Raw genomic sequence first — 24,950 nt, forward strand, 5'->3', positions numbered from 1 at the left:
CAATGATACAGTCATCACCCAGATCCCTTCATAGCGTTCCTGTATAATGTCCCAGCATTCCCAGCAGCGTCACCTCTCCAGTCAGCAGCTCAATCATCTTGTTGGTGAGTTCTAGGATCTTCTCTCTATTGATTTCCTCATGTATCAGGGGGTGAGGTGGAGGCTTCATGATTGGGCTCAGGGTTCTTCCCCATCCTTCAGACACAGGGTCCTGACAGCGCTCACTAGAGGTCTTCTTCACTACTGTGTAGTCCTGGTTATGGAGAGACACAGTAATAAATATCACTCCATACATCTCCAGAGTCCCTCACCTCTCCAGTCATGTCCATCTGTTAGTAACATAGATAAGATGATGTAATGTGACATCATCAGAATCTCTCACCTCTCCAGTAAGCCGGAAGAGGATCTCTAGGGTGAGATTTATTATCCTCTCCGCCATCTTGTCCCTGTCCATCCTTGTGGGGTCAATCAGGAGAAGGATCTTATATAGAAGATCTCCACTGGGCGAATCCTATATTGTAGGAACCTGAATGGAGAGAAGATGAGACAATGTCAAATCCTGGATATAAGAGGAGACATCGGAGGAGATAATAAAGTGTAGATGTTTGTTCTCTCTTTTTATATGGATCGAAACATGTGTGAGGTCAAGGCAGTTTCATGATAGGTCATAAAAAGTGGATCAACAAGTCATAAAACTGGGAATAAAACAAAATATATAGAATAAAATGCAGACAGACCTGCAGAGCGAACTAACACCCCGGAATGAAGATCACATTAACCCTTTTACACTACATGTGTCTATTTTATTCTATATTTCTTTTTATTCCCAGTTTTATGACTTGTTGATCAACTTGGATGTTTAGTATTTTCTATATATTGGATTTTATAATCTAGATCATTTGTAGGTTTCATTTGTTGGTATATAGAACAACTGAAGAAACCGCAGGGTGTGCATTGTAAATGGCTAGAATACTACAAAAACATCCTGACACGGTCCGGCCCAGGTTCTGATATCAGCACAGCTCCGGATAAGGAGCGATTGGTCCCTCATTTTTATACTATTGCAACCACTGAGGAAGAAAACGTACAGTTTGGAAATGCGTCTGGTGTAACTCCGGTATTAATCCATCGAGTGTAATTGCGGCACCAACCTATTGAGAGGAATAAACTTATCCTTCATACCATTCCGGACACTGAAACAGCAGAAGTCGGCGTTCCCGTATCCCTACTACACACGCGCAAGTAAGTGTGCCGGCACACGAGAGAACTATAGGATCCAGCAGCACATCGAGATCATAGGTGAGCGGAGGTCATCAATATCAGATCGGGGGAGGGGGGTCCGACATCCAGCACCCCCATTCGATCAGCTGTATGAAGAGAAGGTACACACTGTGCGCGCCTGACGTCTCCCGTCTCTCTTCCGTCTTGCCATAGACATGACAGCGGCGAGCAGGACAGAAGACGGCGCGCGCCTTCTCCTCATACAGCTGACCTGTGGGGGTGCCGGGTGTCGAATCCCCGCCAATCCGATACCAATGTCCTATCTTGAGGACAGGTCATCAATATTAGAAGCCCGGAGAACCCCTTTAAAAAGCAGGTTTGGGAAATTTCCCTAAAAATTATAAGAATTGTTTCCCCTGCTCCAGTTCAAGTCTCTGAGATCTCCTGGATATGTCTTCTATATAACGCCCCCTGCTCCAGTCCACATCTCTGAGATCTCCTGGATATGCCTTCTATATAACGCCCCCTGCTCCAGTCCACATCTCTGAGATCTCCTGGATATGTCTTCTATATAACGCACCCTGCTCCAGTCCACGTCTCTGAGATCTCCTGGATATGTCTTCTATATAACGCCCCCTCCTCCAGTCCACGTCTCTGAGATCTCCTGGATATAGCTTCTATATAACGTTCCCTGCTCCAGTCCACGTCTCTGAGATCTCCTGGATATTTCTTCTATATAACGCCCCCTGCTCCAGTCCAAGTCTCTGAGATCTCCTGGATATGTCTTCTATATAACGCCCCCTGCTCCAGTCCACGTCTCTGAGATCTCCTGGATATGTCTTCTATTTAACGCCCCCTCCTCCAGTCCACGTCTCTGAGATCTCCTGGATATGTCTTCTATATAACGCCCCCTCCTCCAGTCCACATCTCTGAGATCTCCTTGATATGTCTTCTATATAACGCCCCCTGCTCCAGTCCACATCTCTGAGATCTCCTGGATATGTCTTCTATATAACGTCCACGTCTCTGAGATCTCCTTGATATGTCTTCTATATAACGCCCCCTGCTCCAGTCCACATCTCTGAGATCTCCTGGATATGTCTTCTATATAACGTCCCCTCCTCCAGTCCACGTCTCTGAGATCTCCTGGATATGTCTTCTATATAACGCCCCCTGTTACAGTCCACGTCTCTGAGATCTCCTTGATATGTCTTCTATATAACGCCCCCTGCTCCAGTCCACATCTCTGAGATCTCCTGAATATGTCTTCTATATAACGTCCACGTCTCTGAGATCTCCTGGATATGTCTTCTATATTACGCCCCCTGCTCCAGTCCATGTCTCTGAGATCTCCTGGATATGTCTTCTATATAACGCCCCCTGCTCCAGTCCACGTCTCTGAGATCTCCTGGATATGTTTTCTATAGAACGCCCCCTGTTCCAGTCCACGTCTCTGAGCTCTCCTGGATATGTCTTCTATATAACGCCCCCTCCTCCAGTCCCCGTCTCTGAGATCTCCTGGATATGTCTTCTATATAACGCACCCTGCTCCAGTCCACGTCTCTGATATCTCCTGGATATGTCTTCTATATAACGCCCCCTGCTCCAGTCCACGTCTCTGAGATCTCCTGGATATGTCTTCTATATAACGCCCCCTCCTCCAGTCCACGTCTCTGAGATCTCCTGGATATGTCTTCTATATAACGCCCCCTGCTCCAGTTCAAGTCTCTGAGATCTCCTGGATATGTCTTCTATATAACGCCCCCTGCTCCAGTCCACATCTCTGAGATCTCCTGGATATGTCTTCTATATAACGCCCCCTGCTCCAGTCCACATCTCTGAGATCTCCTGGATATGTCTTCTATATAACGCACCCTGCTCCAGTCCACGTCTCTGAGATCTCCTGGATATGTCTTCTATATAACGTTCCCTGCTCCAGTCCACGTCTCTGAGATCTCCTGGATATTTCTTCTATATAACGCACCCTGCTCCAGTCCACGTCTCTGAGATCTCCTGGATATGTCTTCTATATAACGCCCCCTCCTCCAGTCCACGTCTCTGAGATCTCCTGGATATGTCTTCTATATAACGCCCCCTCCTCCAGTCCACATCTCTGAGATCTCCTTGATATGTCTTCTATATAACGCCCCCTGCTCCAGTCCACATCTCTGAGATCTCCTGGATATGTCTTCTATATAACGTCCACGTCTCTGAGATCTCCTTGATATGTCTTCTATATAACGCCCCCTGCTCCAGTCCACATCTCTGAGATCTCCTGGATATGTCTTCTATATAACGTCCCCTCCTCCAGTCCACGTCTCTGAGATCTCCTGGATATGTCTTCTATATAACGCCCCCTGTTACAGTCCACGTCTCTGAGATCTCCTTGATAGGTCTTCTATATAACGCCCCCTGTTACAGTCCACGTCTCTGAGATCTCCTTGATATGTCTTCTATATAACGCCCCCTGCTCCAGTCCACATCTCTGAGATCTCCTGAATATGTCTTCTATATAACGTCCACGTCTCTGAGATCTCCTGTATATGTCTTCTATATTACGCCCCCTGCTCCAGTCCACATCTCTGAGATCTCCTGGATATGTCTTCTATATAACGCCCCCTGCTCCAGTCCACGTCTCTGAGATCTCCTGGATATGTTTTCTATATAACGCCCCCTGTTCCAGTCCACGTCTCTGAGCTCTCCTGGATATGTCTTTGTCATGGTCTTACCTGCTTGCTGCTCTCCTTCGTTTGACATGTGCTGGTGGCCATCTTGGTTTCTGGGTTTCTTGTAGCCTTCCACCCTGCGGCTCCTCCTTCCCCTGGGAGGAGCTGGATGCCTAGCTCATATATATAGGAGGTCTGTGGCTTCAGTTCCTTGCTTGGTCCTCTTGTGTTCACATGCTTCTAAGACTGCTGCTGCTTCTGGTTCCTGATCCTGGCTTCGTCTGACTACCCTGCTGGTTCCTGATCCTGGCTTCGTCTGACTACCCTGCTGGTTCCTGATCCTGGCTTCGTCTGACTACCCTGCTGGTTCCTGATCCTGGCTTCGTCTGACTACCCTCCTGGTTCCTGACCTCTGGCTTCGCAAAGACTCTGCTCGGTTTCACCATTCGTTTGGACTTTTGCTTTACAGCTTTATTTTCAATAAAGCCTTCTTATTTTCACTTATCTCTTGTTGTACGTCTGGTTCATGGTTCCGTGACATTAGGACCAAGCCATGAATTCTGACGGTACAGGGCCATCCTCGCTACCCACGCTGGTTGCCAGACTTGATCAGCAGGATCACCTGTTGGGTCGGTTCGCTGTGGCGTTGCAAACCCTGCTTGAACGCACGGCTCATTTCGCTCCCGTTGCCGATGGGTCGGTTGTCGCTCCTGGGCTCGCTCCTACTGCCGCTCCGGTTGTTGCGCCAGAGTCTACCCCGACACCTGTTGTTGCGCCTGCGGTGTTTCGGGGTATGACCGGTTCTGCCCCTCTTCCACAGCGCTTTGGGGGAGAGCCAACTCAGTGCCGAGGTTTCCTTAACCAGGTGGGCATTTATTTCGAGTTGCTGCCACATGCCTTTCCTACTGAGAGATCAAAGGTGGGCTTCTTGATCTCGCTGCTCTCGGACAAGGCCTTGGCCTGGGCCAGCCCTTTATGGGAGAACAACAATCCGGTGGTTGCCGAGTTTTCCGGTTTTGTTGCTTCTCTTCGGAAGGTATTCGATGTGCCGGCTCGTGCTGCCTCTGCTGCGAAGCTCCTTATGTCCATCAGACAGGGTTCACGATCCGTAGCTGAATACGCCATTGAGTTTCGTACCCTGGCAGCAGAGGTGGGCTGGAATAATGAGGCTCTGGTCGCTGCTTTCTCTCATGGTCTCTCGGATGCCTTGAAGGATGAGGTTGCAGCTAAGGACCTACCAGTTGAGCTCGAGTCTCTTATTTCTTTCCTGATTTTGATTGACACCAGACTCAGGGAGAGACCTTCCTTTAAGGAGAACCTGCGGAGGTCTTCTAACAGATTGGTGCCTACGTTTGCTGTCCCACCCGTGCCTCCCTCTCCTCCCACGCCTCCTGGGGATGACTTGTCTGGGGGTGAACCCATGCAGCTGGGGTTTGCTCGCCTGTCCGAGGGGGAGAGGGCACTCCGGAGACGCGAGGGCCGATGCATGTACTGTGGTCTCGGTGGGCATTTTCGGTTGGCATGTCCGAACCGTCCGGGAAACGCTCGTACCCTGAGATCCTGTCGGGGGCAGATCTTGGGTGGAGTCTCCTCGTCCCCGGTTTCCCGTGTTGACAAACCACTGATCACTGTTGTCCTCTCCTGGGTCGGGGGCTCGGTGACGACCCAGGCGTTGGTGGACTCTGGTTCTGGTGGTTTGTTCATTGATAGTGTGTTCGCTGCCGCCAATTCCATTCCTCTGCAGGCTCGAGGTTCCCCACTGGCTCTTGAGGCGATAGACGGCAGACCCCTTCTGCCGCCACACGTGACTCATGAGACCCTTCCAGTGGGGATAGCCATTGGTGCCGTTCACAGAGAGTCGGTCTGCCTCCAGGTTATTTAGTCTCCACACTACTCGGTGGTCTTGGGGTACCCCTGGCTCCAGAAGCATAATCCGACTTTCGATTGGAGATCGGTCGAGATCCTCTCGTGGTCACCGCAGTGTGGAGCTAGTTGCATCCATGGGTCTGTCAAGTTGCTGTGTACTTCCTCGGACTCTCTGTTGCCTCCTGAATACGAGGAGTACCGGGATGTATTCGATAAGGTGCGCGCGGTTGCCCTACCTCCGCACCGCCCATACGATTGTGCCATAGAGTTACAAGCTGGTGCCGTTCCTCCTCGTGGCAAAGTCTATCCACTGTCGGTAGCGGAGAATGAGGCCATGGAGGAGTACGTGAGGGAGGCGCTTTCACGCGGACACATTCGCAAATCTTCGTCCCCGGCAGGGGCTGGATTTTTCTTTGTGAAAAAGAAGGGCGGTGAGTTGAGGCCTTGCATCGATTACAGGGGTCTCAATCGCATCACGATCAAGAACGCTTACCCGATACCCTTGATTTCCGAGCTGTTCGATCGCCTTAAAGGGGCCACGGTCTTTACCAAACTCGACCTGAGGGCGGCATATAACCTGGTAAGGATCAAGGCGGGCGATGAGTGGAAGACCGCGTTTAACACCAGGACCGGTCATTACGAATCCTTGGTTATGCCCTTTGGGTTGTGCAATGCGCCCGCAGTCTTTCAGGAATTCATCAACGATGTTTTCCGTGACCTGTTGCAGCAGTGTGTGGTAGTCTATTTGGATGACATCTTGGTATATTCTGAATCCATGGAGGCCCACATTCTGGATGTCAGACGAGTGTTGCAACGGTTACGAGAGAACAAGCTGTTCGGTAAGCTTGAGAAATGCGAATTTCACCGATCCCAGGTAACCTTCTTAGGTTACATCATTTCCACTGAGGGGTTCTCCATGGATCCTGAGAAGGTTTCGGCTGTCTTACAGTGGTCCCAGCCCAGTGGTCTTCGTTCCCTGCAGCGCTTTTTGGGCTTCGCCAATTATTATCGGAAGTTCATCAGGGACTTTTCCATGCTGGCCAAGCCTCTCACGGATCTGACCAGGAAGGGCAGTAATTCCCAGGTCTGGCCGCTCGAGGCCATCCGAGCTTTTGAGGCCCTAAAGTCCGCCTTTGTGTCGGCTCCGATTCTGTCGCATCCCAACCCTGGGTTGCCCTTTGTCCTCGAGGTGGACGCGTCTGAGACGGGAGTAGGCGCCCTTCTGTCTCAGCGTAGAACACCAGAGGGTCCTCTGCTTCCTTGTGGGTTTTACTCCCGGAAACTGTCTTCCGCGGAGTGCAACTATCAGATTGGTGACAGGGAGTTATTGGCCATCGTGCAGGCCCTTAAAGAATGGAGGCACTTGCTCGAGGGTTCGGTGGTTCCGGTTCTCATCCTGACGGACCACAAGAATCTGACCTACCTTTCTGAGGCCAAGAGATTGACACCACGTCAGGCCAGATGGGCTCTGTTCTTGTCACGTTTTAATTACGTGGTCTCCTACCTACCCGGTTCCAAGAACATCAGGGCGGATGCCTTATCACGGCAGTACTCCGAGCTGTCCAGGGAGGAGTCGATTCCGACTTCGGTCATACCTCCGAATCAGATCCTGGCCGCCATTCGCACCAGCCTGACCTCTCCCCTGGGTGAGCAGATTTTGGCGGCTCAATCTGGTGCTCCCTCTGGGAGACCCAACGGCAGATGTTTTGTGCCTGAGGAGTGTCACGGCTGAGGATGGGGGAAATCCTCAGCCGTGTGGAGCCCGGTGATGTTACGGCTGCTTGGCCATGAAGACAGGATTAGGGAGCAGGTCACCTCCTAAACGCATCCCTAACCTGACCCTGGCTCCTAGCTACATGAGCCAACCTTGATGGTAGGAGGGCTCATGCTCCGGAACCTAAAAGTCCCTGCTAGCCCTCAAGATGACCCTCACCTAGGAGCTGAGTAAGACAAACCCACTCCTCCTAGACACGGAGGAGCAGGAGTCTCAACGGCCAAGCTGCAGGAAAAGGGGAGACATAAACAGCTCTATGGATATGGCAGGTGAACAAAGAGTTCCACCTACCTGCCACAGCCTTGCTGACTGGATCCCTGTGTAAGCAGGGTGCAGATCACAAACGCATCCCCACACAGGGACCCAGATCCATAGCTGCACAAAATCACATATAAAACATCACACGGACATCACACATAACTAGAAATAACTTAATGCGACTTTATGGTTATGACATTAAGGTTTATGACCACAGGGGTGGCTCTTACTGGCAGGTAATAAATACATGAGGCTGCTCTCAGCTAAGCATGGCTGAAGCAACCTGAAGGCCTGCAAAAGCAGTGAGGCTTTATAGGCCAAGAAGCCACACCCCACAGTCGGACACACCCAGTGATCACACACACTAGGAAGGGGATTAACCCTTCCAACACCAGGGAAGGGAAAACACCACTTAAAGGGAACGTGCACACAATAACATAAAACACAGTGCACACATCCACACATCACACACAAAACCGCATGCGCAGCGTAGCGAGCTGCATGGCACAGCTCAGCCTGCTACGCTGCCACATACATACTGTTGCCAGCGGCAACCACAGGTGAGGCCAATACCACAGCCCTCACCTGTGATTGAACACCAATGAAAACCGCTGACAACCGCATGCGGTTCAGGAGTCACGGTCATAGCCATGGCCGTGACAAGGAGTTGCGCACTCGGTTGTTGCGAACCTACCATAACTCCAAGACCGCGGGGCATCCTGGAAAGAATCAGCTGTCCTGGGCTGTTTCACGTCTGTTCTGGTGGCCTTCCCTACGTTCCGACATCGCCGCATATGTAGCGGCATGCTCCGTTTGTGCCCAGAGTAAGTCCCCTCGGCACCTTCCGTTGGGCCTTCTGCAACCCATAGCCACCGGGGAGCGCCCATGGTCACACCTGGGGATGGATTTCATTGTGGACCTCCCTGCATCCCGAGGCCATACGGTCATTCTCATGATTGTGGATCGGTTTTCCAAAATGTGCCACTGTGTTCCTCTCAAGAAGTTACCCTCTGCACAAGAGTTGGCCACGATTTTTGCCAGGGAGGTCTTCCGGTTGCACGGTTTGCCTAAGGAGATTGTGTCGGATCGGGGGAGTCAGTTTGTGTCCAGGTTCTGGCGCGCCTTTTGCTCCCAGTTGGGGATTCATCTCTCCTTCTCCTCGGCCTACCACCCTCAGTCCAATGGGGCCGCAGAACGATCCAATCAGGCCTTGGAGAAATTCCTTCGTTGCTATGTCTCCGATCACCAAGACAATTGGGTTGACCTCCTGCCTTGGGCTGAGTTTGCCAGGAACACAGCGGTGAACTCTTCCTCTGGGACGTCTCCCTTCATGGCCAATTATGGGTTCCAACCTGCCGTGTTACCGGAGGTATTCTCTCCCCAGGATATTCCGGCTGTGGAGGATCACCTTTCCGTCCTACGTGCTTCTTGGGTACAGATCCAGAAGTCCCTTGAGGTCTCTGCGCAGCGCCAGAGACTCCAGGCTGATCGCAGACGAGCGCCTGCTCCTTCCTACCAGGTCGGAGACCGTGTATGGTTGTCCACCCGCAACCTCAACCTTCGAGTGCCCACTCCCAAGCTGGCGCCTCGCTTTGTTGGTCCCTTCCGAGTGCTTCGCAGGGTAAACCCGGTAGCCTATGCCCTTGCGCTTCCTCCTGGCATGCGGATCTCCAACGTGTTTCATGTCTCCCTGTTGAAGCCACTGGTGTGTAATCGTTTCACTTCCTCGGTTCCTCGGCCTCGTCCGGTCCAAGTGGGCAATCGTGAGGAATATGAGGTGAGCAATATCCTGGACTCACGCCTGGTCCGCGGTCGGTTGCAGTTTTTGGTCCATTGGCGTGGTTATGGTCCAGAGGAGCGTTCCTGGGTTCCCTCCGCAGATGTCCATGCTCCTGCCTTGCTCCGAGCCTTCCACGCACGCTTCCCTCAGAAACCGTTTTGTGCTCCACGGAGGAGGGGCCCTTGAGGGGGAGGTACTGTCATGGTCTTACCTGCTTGCTGCTCTCCTTCGTTTGACATGTGCTGGTGGACATTTTGGTTTCTGGGTTTCTTGTAGCCTTCCACCCTGCGGCTCCTCCTTCCCCTGGGAGGAGCTGGATGCCTAGCTCATATATATAGGAGGTCTGTGGCTTCAGTTCCTTGCTTGGTCCTCTTGTGTTCACATGCTTCTAAGACTGCTGCTGCTTCTGGTTCCTGATCCTGGCTTCGTCTGACTACCCTGCTGGTTCCTGATCCTGGCTTCGTCTGACTACCCTGCTGGTTCCTGATCCTGGCTTCGTCTGACTACCCTGCTGGTTCCTGATCCTGGCTTCGTCTGACTACCCTCCTGGTTCCTGACCTCTGGCTTCGCAAAGACTCTGCTCGGTTTCACCATTCGTTTGGACTTTTGCTTTACAGCTTTATTTTCAATAAAGCCTTCTTATTTTCACTTATCTCTTGTTGTACGTCTGGTTCATGGTTCCGTGACAGTCTTCTATATAACGCCCCCTCCTCCAGTCCCCGTCTCTGAGATCTCCTGGATATGTCTTCTATATAACGCCCCCTGCTCCAGTCCACGTCTCTGAGATCTCCTGGATATGTCTTCTATATAACGCCCCCTCCTCCAGTCCACGTCTCTGAGATCTCCTGGATATGTCTTCTATATAACGTCCACGTCTCTGAGATCTCCTTGATATGTCTTCTATATAACGTTCCCTGCTCCAGTCCACGTCTCTGAGATCTCCTGGATATGTCTTCTATATAACGCCCCCTGCTCCAGTCCACATCTCTGAGATCTCCTTGATATGTCTTCTATATAACGCCCCCTCCACCAGTCCATGTCTCTGAGATCTCCTGGATATGTCTTCTATATAACGTCCACGTCTCTGAGATCTCCTGGATATGTCTTCTATATAACGCCCCCTGCTCCAGTCCCCGTCTCTGAGATCTCCTGGATATGTCTTCTATATAACGCACCCTGCTCCAGTCCACGTCTCTGATATCTCCTGGATATGTCTTCTATATAACGCCCCCTGCTCCAGTCCACGTCTCTGAGATCTCCTGGATATGTCTTCTATATAACGCCCCCTGCTCCAGTCCACGTCTCTGAGATCTCCTGGATATGTCTTCTATATAACGCCCCCTGCTCCAGTCCACGTCTCTGAGATCTCCTGGATATGTCTTCTATATAACGCCCCCTCCTCCAGTCCACGTCTCTGAGATCTCCTTGATATGTCTTCTATATAACGCCCCCTCCTCCAGTCCACGTCTCTGAGATCTCCTGGATATGTATTCTATATAACGCCCCCTGCTCCAGTCCACATCTCTGAGATCTCCTGGATATGTCTTCTATATAACGTCCACGTCTCCGAGATTTCCTGGATATGTCTTCTATATAACGCCCCCTGCTCCAGTCCACATCTCTAAGATCTCCTGGATATGTCTTCTATATAACGTCCCCTCCTCCAGTCCACGTCTCTGAGATCTCCTGGATATGTCTTCTATATAACGCCCCCTGTTCCAGTCCACATCTCTGAGATCTCCTGGATATGTCTTCTATATAACGTCCACGTCTCTGAGATCTCCTGGATATGTCTTCTATATAACGTCCCCTCCTCCAGTCCACGTCTCTGAGATCTCCTGGATATGTCTTCTATATAACGTCCACGTCTCTGAGATCTCCTGGATATGTCTTCTATATAACGTTCCCTGCTCCAGTCCACGTCTCTGAGATCTCCTGGATACGTCTTCTATATAACGCCCCCTGCTCCAGTTCACGTCTCTGAGATCTCCTGGATATGTCTTCTATATAACGCCCCCTCCACCAGTCCATGTCTCTGAGATCTCCTGGATATGTCTTCTATATAACGTCCCCTGCTCCAGTCCACGTCTCTGAGATCTCCTTGATATGTCTTCTATAGAACGCCCCCTCCTCCAGTCCACATCTCTGAGATCTCCTGGATATGTCTTCTATATAACGTCCACGTCTCTGAGATCTCCTGGATATGTCTTCTATATAACGCCCCCTGCTCCAGTCTACATCTATGAGATCTCCAGGATATGTCTTCTATATAACGACCCCTGCTCCAGTCCACGTCTCTGAGATCTCCTGGATATGTCTTCTATATAACGCCCCCTGCTCCAGTCCACGTCTCTGAGATCTCCTGGATATGTCTTCTATATAACGCCCCCTGCTCCAGTCCACGTCTTTGAGATCTCCTGGATATGTCTTCTATATAACGCCCCCTCCTCCAGTCCACATCTCTGAGCTCTCCTGGATATGTCTTCTATATAACGTCCCCTCCTCCAGTCCACGTCTCTGAGATCTCCTGGATATGTCTTCTATATAACGTCCCCTCCTCCAGTCCACGTCTCTGAGATCTCCTGGATATGTCTTCTATATAACGCCCCCTGCTCCTGGCTTTTGTTGCACCTGAGGAAGGCCGCCCTTGAAATGCATTGTATACTAGAACCAACCTCTTGTGATTTGTATTTTATGTTATTATCTTTAAGCTGGTGTCCTGCCCCAGAAGCTGCGTCTTTACTTCCTGCTTCATGTTCTCTGGAATTTGTAGATTAGGCTGAGTTCACACTTCAGTTATTTGATCAGTTATTTCCATCAGTTATTGTGAGCCAAAACCTGGTGGGTGAAAAACACAGGACAAGTGCAGATCTTCCCATTACACCTGATCTCTGAGTAGCTTCACTACTGGTCTGGGCTCAATAACTGAAGGAAATAACTGAAGTGTGAACTTGGCCTTAAGGGCGGATGGAGCTGTGTATCTCTGTGGCTGTGGAGCCTTATATGTGTGGATGTGATGAGTGTTCCACTTACCTGGGGGCAGGCGTGTCCTCCTCTGACAACCCTTCACTATGGAGCCTCCTGGGCTGTCATTTCTACCACCAGGCAGGAGTCGGGCTCCAGGCTGTGCTGCAGGAGAAGGTACAGGACCTGTGATGATGTCATGACCATGTGACCGTGTGTGGGAGGAGTCAGGCTGTGCTGCAGGAGAAGGTACAGGACCTGTTATGATGTCATGACCATGTGACCGTGTGTGGGAGGAGTCAGGCTGTGCTGCAGGAGAAGGTACAGGACCTGTGATGATGTCATAACCATGTGATCAGGTGTGGGAGGAGTCATGGAGATCACATGACCAGGTTTCTCTGCTCTGTGTGTGAGACTCTGCTGTGCTGTGTGGAATCCCAGTCTGTATGTAGCAGAGCTGTAAGCCTGTAATGTTTGTATAGATAAGCTGTATCTGTGTAATGTCTGTGTAGTTGAGCTGTATGTGCATACAACCAAGCTGTTTATGTGTAATATGCCTCTGAAGACTTCTATCAGTGTGTGCAGCAGAGCTGTGTATGTGTAATGTTCAGTTACTACAGCGGAGTCTTTGTCATGTCCATGTAGCAGAGCCGGCGATGTAATCTGCTGGTATCGGGGCTCTGTGTGTGCTCAGGAGATGTTTAGGGGTAACTCTGTCCCTTTTCTTCATATCAGTTATTAGAAATGATGTCAGCGATATCTTATGTCGGGGCAGATGTAGGATTTCCGCTGTGGGGGAAAAGGAGGAATAAACTTCTCTTCTGTTATTTCTAGTGTTAGCACATAAATGGCCGCGCTGTGTCTTATCGCTGGGGATTTTCTTTGTAGTTGATCTGAGCTTGTCTGCTGCTCCAATGGGGGAACATGAGCCCCGTTCTGACTGGCAGGGACCCCCAGCGGACGGACCCCCACAATCAGTGGACAGGAGATAAGTTCTCTTGTTTCAGTCTTGTATCATTGGCTGAATTTCAAAGATGAGATTTTAGTCTTTGGAGATTAGAAAAACCGCATCCGGCGACGCTGGAGAAGGGCGGAAATGTCGGACAGATTGTGATCGGAGGCAGGAGTGGCTCGGAGAGGTAAAGCGGTGATTAGTGTGACGGGGGATGGGGAGAAGGGCGGGAAGGTTGTCCTCAGTGACAGCGGTAAAGCAGGTTATGTGGGAAGAGCAGCGAGTAGTAACGTAGAGAGGCTGAGAGGACGGCGGCTCCGAGCTTCATCTAACGCTGCCGATGGTTTAGAGATAAGAGGCATAGTCCTCAGCTGAGATGAGGGGTGTCAGACGGGGTACGGGGGGCAGAGGGAGGTAAAGGTATGAAATAATTATTTGGGGTTGTGGGACAGAGAGGACGTAATAGAAGTGAAGAAGTCCTGCTGTGAGGAGGTGAGAGCAGACATGAAGCTGCTTCTCTGTAGGCCATGAAGTCTTCCTTGGGTGGGATTTCTTCCGGCTTCGTTCTGGACTCTGGATGCCTCAGCTTTTCTGTTTGGTTTGTGTCGAGGCTGGGGATGGATTTGTTGGGTTCTGCTCTGTGTGAGACGCAGGGGTGAGAGCTTGTGGTGTTCTAGAAGACAGCAGCTGCATCATGAAGAGAAGATATGACCTGCGCTGATGATCTGGCCACCTACTTCAGAGACAAGATCGGTTACATCCGGCAGGAAATAATTTCCAGTCCCCAACCAGTTTCGATCCTCCTCCCTCCCACACTTCCATGTGCTCGACCTCCTCTGTTGACGCTATAACAGATGAAGAAGTCTTTAGGCTTCTCTCTGCTTCTCGACCCCCCACATGTAGCAGTGATCCTATCCCCTCACACCTTCTCCAGTCCCTCTCCCCGGCTGTCATTACCCGCCTTACTACAATATATAACCTCTCTCTCTCTCGCTTCCCATCCTCTTTCAAACATTTTATTATAACCCCACTTCTAAAAAAAAACATCTTGACCCGACCTGTGCCGCTCACTACCAACCTGTCTCTAACCTCCCCTTCATTTCTAAACCTCTGGAACATCTCTTTTACTCTCTTTTACCTTTTCAATCTGCCTTTCCCTCTCTCCACTCTACAGAAACTGCCTTTACTGCCTTGTCTACTGATCTCCTGACAGCAAACAGGAATGGCGACTATTCTCTACTGATTCTTCTTGATCTCTCTGCAGCGTTTGATACGTTAGACCACAAACTCCTTCTCACCATGCTCCACCTCATTGGCCTTAAGGACACTGCTCTCTCCTGGTTCTCTTCCTTTCTCTCTGATCGCTCCTTTAATTGCTGGCTCTGCTTCTTCTTATCTCTCTCTCGGTCTTGTAGTTCATCAGGTTTCCGTCCTACGTCCTCTACTCTTCTCTCTCTACACCACCCCGATCGGACAGAGTACAGACTATCAGAAAATGTAGTTTTCAGTACAATCTCTATTATGATGACTAGGGATGAGCGAATCGACTTCGGATGAAACATCCAAAGTCGATTTGCATAAAACTTCTTTCTAATACTGTACGGAGCAGGAGCTCAGTACAGTATTAGAATGTATTGGCTTCGATGAGCCGAAGTTATTGCTTCGCGAAGTCTCACGAGACTTCACGCAATAACTTCATAAATTAATTTGTACTGTAAAAAAAACATTGGAACCAAACCTGAGTTCGGGAAATGTTATTTTTTCCTATTGGGCACAATTTGGACATTCTCACTTAGGGGTGTACTCACTTTGTTGCCAGCGGTTTAGACATTAGTGGTTGTGTGTTGAGTTATTTTGAGGGCACACCAAATTTACACCATTATACAAGCTGTACACTGACTACTTTACATTGTATCAAAGTGTCAGATCTTCAGGGTTGTCCCATGAAAAGATATAATAAAATATTTACAGAAATGTGAGAGGTGGACTGATTTTAGTGAGATACTGTATATATATACTTAAATAATAAGCCATTTTAATGATTATTTGCATGTAAGATAGGATGTCCCTTATACACTTCTCAAAAAAATAAAGGGAACACAAAAATAACACATCCTAGATCTGAGTTAATTAAATATTCTTCTGAAATACTTTGTTCTTTACATAGTTGAATGTGCTGACAACAAAATCACACAAAAATAAAAAAAAATGGAAATAAAATTTTTCAACCCATGGAGGTCTGGATTTGGAGTCACACTCAAAATTAAAGTGGAAAAACACACTACAGGCTGATCCAACTTTGATGTAATGTCCTTAAAACAAGTCAAAATGAGGCTCAGTAGTGTGTGTGGCCTCCACGTGCCTGTATGACCTCCCTGCAACGCCTGTGCATACTCCTGATGAGGTGGCGGACGGTCTCCTGAGGGATCTCCTCCCAGACCTGGACTAAAGCATCTGCCAACTCCTGGACAGTCTGTGGTGCAACGTGACATTGGTGGATAGAGCGAGACGTGATGTCCCAGATGTGCTCAATTGGAATCAGGTCTGGGGAACGGGCGGGCCAGTCCATAGCATCAATGCCTTCGTCTTGCAGGAACTGCTGACACACTCCAGCCACATGAGGTCTAGCATTGTCTTACATTAGGAGGAACCCAGGGCCAACCGCACCAGCATATGGTCTCACAAGGGGTCTGAGGATCTCATCTCGGTACCTAATGGCAGTCAGGCTACTTCTGGCGTGCACATGGAGGGCTGTGCGGCCCTCCAAAGAAATGCCACCCCAGACCATTACTGACCCAATGCCAAATCGGTCATGCTGGAGGATGTTGCAGGCAGCAGAACGTTCTCCACGGCGTCTCCAGACTCTGTCACGTCTGTCACATGTGCTCAGTGTGAACCTGCTTTCATCTGTGAAGAGCACAGGGAGCCAGTGGCGAATTTGCCAATCTTGGTGTTTTCTGGCAAATGCCAAACGTCCTGCACGGTGTTGGGCTGTAAGCACAACCCCCACCTGTGGACGTCGGGCCCTCATATCACCCTCATGGAGTCTGTTTCTGACCGTTTGAGCAGACACATGCACATTTGTGGCCTGCTGGAGGTCATTTTGCAGGGCTCTGGCAGTGCTCCTCCTGTTCCTCCTTGCACAAAGGCGGAGGTAGCGGTCCTGCTGCTGGGTTGTTGCCCTCCTACGGCCTCCTCCACGTCTCCTGATGTACTGGCCTGTCTCCTGGTAGCGCCTCCATGCTCTGGACACTACGCTGACAGACACAGCAAACCTTCTTGCCACAGCTCGCATTGATGTGCCATCCTGGATAAGCTGCACTACCTGAGCCACTTGTGTGGGTTGTAGACTCCGTCTCATGCTACCACTAGAGTGAAAGCACCGGCAGCATTCAAAAGTGACCAAAACATCAGCCAGGAAGCATAGGAACTGAGAAGTGGTCAGGTCACCATCTGCAAAACCACTCCTTTATTGGGGGTGTCTTGCTAATTGCCTATAATTTCCACCTGTTGTCTATCCCATTTGCACAACAGCATGTGAAATTGATTGTCCCTCAGTGTTGCTTCCTAAGTGGACAGTTTGATTTCACAGAAGTGTGATTGACTTGGAGTTACATTGTGTTGTTTAAGTGTTCCCTTTATTTTTTTGAGCAGTGTATATCAAGTCTACATGGCATTGTATTGATTTTGTTATACTGTTAGGCTGGGTTCACACGGGCGAGTTTTCTGCCCGGGTGCAATGCGTGAGGCGAACGCATTGCGCCCGCACGGAATCAGGCACTATTCATTTGAATGGGGCTGTGTACATGAGCGTTGTTTTTCACGCATCACTTCTGCGTTGCGTGAAAATTGCAGCATGCTCTATATTCTGCGTTTTTCACGCAGCCCTGGCCCCATAGAAATGAATGGGGCTGCGTGAAAAACACATTGCATCCGGATGCAATGCGTTGCGTTCTGTTTTTAACGCATGTTTCTTAGCAGCACTTGAAAAGGGAGATTAGACAGGAAGTGAGTTTTTTCAGTGTCTGGCTCATGCTACATGTTCCAAGCTGGTTTGGCTGCCCTTGTTCTGAGGTCCTGCAAATATACCAAGACAAGCAAGAAAGCCCATGGACGTGGAGAAGTAGATTGTGGAGGTCCAGGACAGGCCTTGTATGTGGGACAGTCGGTCTGGTGACTACCATGACCGATATAAGAAAGATGCTGCCTGGGAGGAAGTAGCCAAGGAGGTGTTTTCCAGTGTTTGGGGCAAAACCCCTGAACTCAAGCGCAGTACTTTAAGTAAGTGCACTGTCTATATATATATATATATATATATATATTGTTGATAATGACTTTAGGTTCAAAGTAGCATAGCACATGTGTAACGTTGCCCTCCATTACATAGCACATGTTATCCGAGGAGATAGTTTGCTATGTGCTATGCTATAGAGGACATCCCTACAATACCACATGGTAGTCATACAGTATGTCATGTATTAATTGATGTATATGTTTTATTTTTCAGTAGTTGATGAAATAAAGAATAGATGGCGGAGTTGCCGGGACCAATTTAGAAAGGAAATGGCCGCAGTGGTTCAGGGTCACTGAAGAAAAGGCCATACATATATAAAGAGCAGCTCATGTTCCTACGAGATATAATGGACGTGCGCCCGTAAGTACATATGTAATCATATATGCTTACTATAAATCCTAAGTAATAATTATTGTATGGTCCGAAATAAATTGAGTATTTTTAAAGGGAACCTGTCATCAAGTTTATGCTAACCTCCCTGAGGGCAGCATACAGTAAATTAGTGACCCAAATGCTGATTTCAGTAACCTGTCACTTATGACCTAAAAGTAAGTTGGTTCGGAGAACCAGGATCATAATCATTGCAGCCCAGGCTTTGAAAAGAGTCAAATCTACCTGAGAAGAGTCTCCTACTCTCCCGACCAATCTGCTGATGATTGACAGACTGTCAATCAGCAGGTGGTCAGGGAGAGACGGAATTTTGGAGTAACCAGGACTCTTCTCAGGTGATCGTGACTGTTTTCCAGCCCCAGTCTGCAATGATTGTGATGTGGCTTTTCTGCAAAAAAATCCTTTGGACACTTCAAAATGACAGACCGCTGTAATCAACTCACCGGTCTGTACTTTATTCTGCCGTGATTATGGGCAGCATAAAGTTGCTGACAGGTTCCCTTTAAATACATGTATTTTAATAATGTATTCTCTATTGAAGGACGAAAGACAACCTGGAGGAAGAGACTGAGCAGGCTGCCCAGTAGCATTCTTCTGCTGCTGAGAAAGAGAATCCCCCTAACCACGTCCCACATCCCTCCTGCAGAGTCTGCACCTTCACTTCAGCTGGGGGCACGTCGGAAATGGTCGATGCCCACAGCTGAAGTCGAGGTCAATACTCGGGTACTGGACTACTTGTCCAGAGTCCGGCAGGAGGACCATTATGAGTAGTGATGAGCGGCAGGGGTCATATTCGAATTCGCAATATTTCGTGAATATTCGTCGAATATTCGCAAATTCGAATATTCATTAGGAGCAGTGTTGATTGAGAATTTTCGTAATGAGAATCAATGAGATCGTGAAAACTCAGATCCGATGGTATATTCTAACCCCCAGGCGTTCCCATGGAGACGGGGACGCCTGTCGGGGAGGAATATGCCAAAGTGGAACAACTGTACAGATTCTTTTAAAAAAATACGAATATTCTAAAAAACCAATATATTTGTTTTTTAGAATATTCGTAATATTCTAAAGCAAGAATATATACTGTAGCAATATAGCGAATATTCGGGAAAAAAAACTAATGTAGAACAATTTAGATAATAGCGCTATAATCTTTTTTTTTTAATAGTTGTCATTTTTTTCCAATCTGAACTTCAGATGAGAAAAAAATTACAACTATTAGACAAAGAAGATTATAGCGCTATATTAGCTAAATTGTTCTACATTTGTTTTTTTTTATCGAATATTCGCTATATTGTTATATATTAGTTTTTTTTAGAATATTCATAATATTCTAAAACAAGAATATATAGCGAATTATAATATTATGAAAATTCTCATTATGAAAATTCGCAATCAACACTACTCCTAAAGTCAAAGATATTGCAGCCATTGGCCCACAGGCTAGAAGCAGGGAGGGATCATGTGTACTGATTAAAAAAATATCTCGAATATTTGCTGTATTGCTATATATTCTTGTTTTAGAATATTACGAATATTCTAAAAAACAAATATATAGCACTATATCGAATATATTCGTCTTTTTTTTTTTTTTTTTTTTATCTGTACAGTTGTTCCACTTTGGCATACTCCTCCCCGACCAGCGTCCCCGTCACCATGGGAACGCCTGGGGGTTAGAATATACCATCGGATATGAGTTTTCACTATCTCTTTGATTCCCGTTACAAAAATTACTAAAGTCAAAGATATTGCAGCCTTCTCATTGGCCCACAAGCTAGAAGCAGGGAGGGATCATGTGTACTGATTAAAAAAAAATCTCGAATATTCGAAATTACGAATATATATCACTATATTCTAAATATTCGCGAATTCTCGAAAGTGCCGATATTCGCAGTAAATATAGAATATTCATGATCAACACTAATTATGAGTTGTATGGGCGCAGTCTTGGAACCCTTTTAAAGAAAGTTCCAGAGGATCTTTATCTGCGGACCCAAGGCGCCCTTGGGATCGTTATTCAGGCAGCCACTCCGCCGAAAGATCTTACAGAAGTGTTTATAGCGCTTAAAAAATTGGCGCTTATATAGGAGCATCTATGGGCCACCACCTAGGCCTCCTTCACAGATTACTATCAGGGCTCCCCACTACCCTCCTCCTCGGCAACCATTCCCCCCTCCACCCTAACAATATGGTCACCTATACAGTGCAGAGGCAGCATATTCTCAACCTGCTCCCTCCGCAGCTCAGGCTGCTCCACCACAGCACTTTGCCCCCACTTCTCAGGGCAGTTACCAGCCCTATTAATCAGATGTTAACCCCCCCCCACAAACACCCTCACGTTACTACAACTTGTAACTGATGTTAGTTATATCTTTTTTTTATTGTTATTATTTATGTCAAATATGATTATTTTTTGTGTTCATATTATTTCTCCAGTAAACCAAAAAAAATAAATCACACAATTTGACTTGTGATGTTTTATTTTATTACTAGTAAGATACACAGTAATGTTATGTACATCAATTAGGAAAGATTTATTTTATAGTGACATTATGAGGGATTAGTTGATATTTCACATGCATTTTTATAAACATTTTATGTTAATCATATAAGCTCGCAACCCACATCAAGGGTCCTCATATTTTTGTTCCTAACTTTAAAATAAAAAACTAACTAAAAAAAATTATCCATCCAGGAAACATACAATGTATAGTCATCTTTACGTTATTTAAACAATATTATTTTGGACCCTATGAAGAGGGCTGTTGATGAAATGTAAATGAACCAGCAGGAGACATGAAATAGTCCAAAAATAATTCTCTCACTCTCAGTCCTGCTGAACCAGCTCTTCCAAGTAGAGAAGGGTCTCCATGGGCTGCCGAAGTCAACACCTCCGCATCTTCATCTGGACTGGCCTCATACATGCGAGTGTAGTTATGGAGCACTACACACGCTTTAATAACATTATTGACATTCTCAGGGGCAAGCTGAATGAAAAATACGCCATTTGCTGGCTAAAATCCCAAAGGCACACCCAACATACCTTCTGGCCCTGCTTAAACGATAGTTGAATGTGCGCCTTTCCTCATTTAATCCTCGCCTGGGGAAAGGACGCATCAGGTTTGGCGATAGAGCAAAACCCTCATCACCAACTATAACATATGGCGCAGGTGGGCCAGAGGAGCCAGGAAGAGGAGCTGGCTGGGGAAGGTCCAGTTGGTTGGAATGAAGCCACCGAACCATTCTGGAAGCCCGGAAGATGCGAGCATCTGCCGAACTTCCATAGGCCCCGATATCTACAATTATAAACCTGTAGTTTGTGTCAGCCAAGGCCAACAAAACTACAGAGAAAAACTGTTTATAATTATAGAATCGGTACCCTGAGTTCGGTTGCTTAGTCACCTGTATGTGCTTCCCGTCAAGGGCACCTATACAATTGGGGAATTGTGCCCTCTCCGGGAAGCCCTGTGCAATCTGAAACCACTGCTGCCTTGTTGGTTGTGGCAGCACAGCAGCTCGCAGTCGCAACCACATGGTGGCACAGGTAGCCCTCACTATTCCAGCTATTGTGGAGGTCCCCATGCGGAATTCAAAATTTAATGAGGCAAATGAGTTTCCTGTAGCCAAAAATCTGTGAAAACATTAAAAAGATCGATAAACGCGATAAACACTATCACCATCCCATTTTTCATGATATTATGCAGCTTTAAATCATCTATATATCGGAAATAAAATACATTGCTGTTTTCCTAACTGCTCAAAAATTTACATACCTCAGAGTTATAATTAGCCGTTCCTCAGCTGAAACACAACGCCGCATGTTGGTGTTCATGAACGTTAGGCCAGGCCTCAACTCCCCCAAAAGCCGATCAAATGTAGGGATCGACATTCGACAATAACGGAAAAATTTGGACGGGGGGCTCACGCAGGTCTGCAAAGCCCTCTGTGAAATTATTGGGTGAACCCACATCCTCTTCCTCCGCGGTTCCTCAAGCATTTCTCTCCGCTCTCCGAAACAAAAGCACAAGATCAGGAGTTGATGCGGGCAAAGAGGACATCCTGCTTACAAAAGGAACACCTGAAAATACAATCCACACACTTTAGATCCACACAAAATGGAGCTGCCACAAACTGAAGAGCATGCTGTTTTTTTTTTATATGTGTTTCAAATGAACATGTGACTCAACAAGATGGTTGTGTTTTTTTTTAACGTGCGTTAAAAGCGCATGTCATCTGGATGCCATCCGCGCAGAAAAAACGCATACACTGAACGCAATCGCAGTGAAAACTGTCTTGTTTTGGTTCCAAAATCGCACGTTTTTAACTGAATGCACCCTGAGCAAATCCGTCACGCCCGTGTAAACCCAGCATTATATGCACTTTTTACTATTTTGTCCTGAATAATTGGATTTGCATCTGTTTGTTTACCTTTCTGTTTGTAGAAGAGAAGAGAAATGGGCAATATTAGCCAGAAACGGGCAATTAAGTTTATAAGATGTTTCTTTCTCTTGTTGCAGTTCTGGTTGTGGCTATGAATAGCTGTGTGTGAATGCGTTGTTGAGTTACAGGAAAGTTGGGTACTTGTATGAAGGCAAGTAAAGCATGCGTGCATACTAACAATAAGTCATATTAATAGCAAGGAAAGGTAGTAAATGTGTGGAGAGGAACCACTTACATTTTTATAATGTTATATGTGTGTTATGTAATGTGCAGGGTGTCATGTTTTTATTGGCGCTCCAAGAACTCAGATGTGCGTGTGACATGGGCCCTTTATGTTCGCCTGTTTCTATGTCTGTGGACCGTTGGTCTGACCTCATACAGTTGTTAGGCCTGGGCCTTTTGCCATACCTCCCTCTGTCTCACCTGTCATATCCCCAGCATCTCCTGCCTCGCTGCCCGTTGCTGTCTCCACCAGATAGGGCAGGGGCGTGCCGACCAGACGAATCCTTCGGCCATGCTGCCTCTGTGCGCCATCCCATGCTAGCGTTCCTAGGGGTGCGCGCCCGCAGCTTCCTGTCTATTATGATTCCAGGGGTGCGTGCTTCCTGCCTCCCAGCACAGCCCCTGGGTGGGGTTACAAGTATAAATAGCAGCTTCCTCTCCTAGGAAGTTACCTGAGCATTGAGAAACTACCAATAGTAGCGAATGTGTTCTGTTCTGATCGTCTGTGTTTGACCCAGCCTGTTTGACCATTCTGTTTGCCTGCTGCCTGCATCGAATACCGGACCTGTCTGACCCTGAACCTGTCTGATCCTCTGCACCGCACTCCTACCTGGTACCGGCTTCTGGTCTCTGGCTTGTCTCTGACCACGCTTCATCTTCTGTCTCTGACAGTCATCATCATTATCATCTGCTACCATTACTCCAGTCCTCTCTGCAGAATACCACTTCTCACCACCGTGTCTGCTATTGGACTCAGTTCACACTAACTGCGGTTCTAACCGCATCTTGAGCTATTTGAGTGTTACCTGTTGTCTGCCTCAGTGAGTCATCTGTCAGCCATGTTTACTAATCCTGTAGGTAGTGGTTCAGTTTCTCTCTTGCTGAGTTCTGTCTTCTCTCCTGGGAGAGTGCTGAATAACAGCTACCATCCCTAGGTTGACACAGAGAATCCACAATATCTCTGGTTTGACCAAGGGGTCCCACCGACTGGTCGTAACAGTACGCTCAGGCCATAGATTCCGCTGACTCATAACCTGACATGGCCAAAGTCCTATGTGAACTGCAACAACAGCGTACCATTCAAAAGCAAGTAACATCTTATCTTCAGCATGTGACTGCTCATCTGGATTCCTTTTCTGCGACTATTCAACCTCCACAGACTCCTATGGTCTCATCTGCCACTACTCCTGTGACTATTACTGCTCATCCTAATGCTGGTCCACGTTTGTCTCCGTCCCTTCACTACAATGGAGATCCCAAGTCATGCAGAGGATTCCTAAAACTGTGCATCATCCTTTTGGAACTTTTATGTTACCAATTTCCTTCTGAACATGCTAAAGTGGTATTTATCATTTCCCATCTAGAAGGAAAGTCCTTGGCATGGGCAAATGCTATCTGGGAGAGAGCCAGTCCCATCACTAACAATATTGCTCTATTTCTGGACTCATTTCGCAAAGTGATTGAACCAGATCGTCTCTTATCTGCATCCTCAGCTCTCCCGTGCATCTGTCAAGGTGCACGCTCTGTTGGACAATATGCCATTGAATTCCGTATCTTATCCTCTAAACTGTCCTAGAATAAAAAATACTCTCATTGCTACTATACCTCCGGGGAGGCCTTAATGGCAAAATCAAAGATGAACTTGCAGAAAAAGAGATTCCATCTGCTTTGGAAGCCTTAGTGACTCTGGCAATCCCTCAGAGAGTCTTCTGCCAGAACACTTAAGAAGCTCTGGGTGGCTTCATCTTCTGTGACTGCTGTTCCTAAACCCATGCAGGTGAATCACATTATCGTCACAGATGAAATATGGGAGGGAACACCACACCGACAACAGGATGGTAGGGAAAATCCACTAGGCCTCAACGCAAGGGAAAGGGTCACCTCCTAGAGAACCCTACTCCTGGCCCTGACTCCTATCCGTATGGGTACCCCTTGAAGGTAGGAATGCACCAGAATAGGGGCCGAAACAAAACATTCCTTCATAGCAGAAAAGGCTTGTAATGCCGCATCAGACCAGACAGACATATCAGCACCCTTCCTAGTCATGTCAGTTAACGGTTTAACCACAGTTGAATAGTTCAAGATTAATTTACGGTAGTTGGTGAACCCTAAAAACCGCA

The 24,950-nt window shown here is 47.8% G+C and overlaps 1 protein-coding gene across 1 annotated transcript in view; it reads right to left on the reverse strand.

Annotated features, from left to right (window-relative positions):
• The window catches only part of LOC121003518 (zinc finger protein 850-like), a 732,238-nt gene that overhangs the window by 129,408 nt on the left and 577,880 nt on the right, over nt 1-24,950 (reverse strand). The gene's annotated exons all lie outside the window — the stretch shown is intronic.

This window comes from Bufo bufo, chromosome 6 (assembly GCF_905171765.1).
Source record: "Bufo bufo chromosome 6, aBufBuf1.1, whole genome shotgun sequence".
Classification (NCBI taxonomy): Eukaryota; Metazoa; Chordata; class Amphibia; order Anura; family Bufonidae; genus Bufo; species Bufo bufo.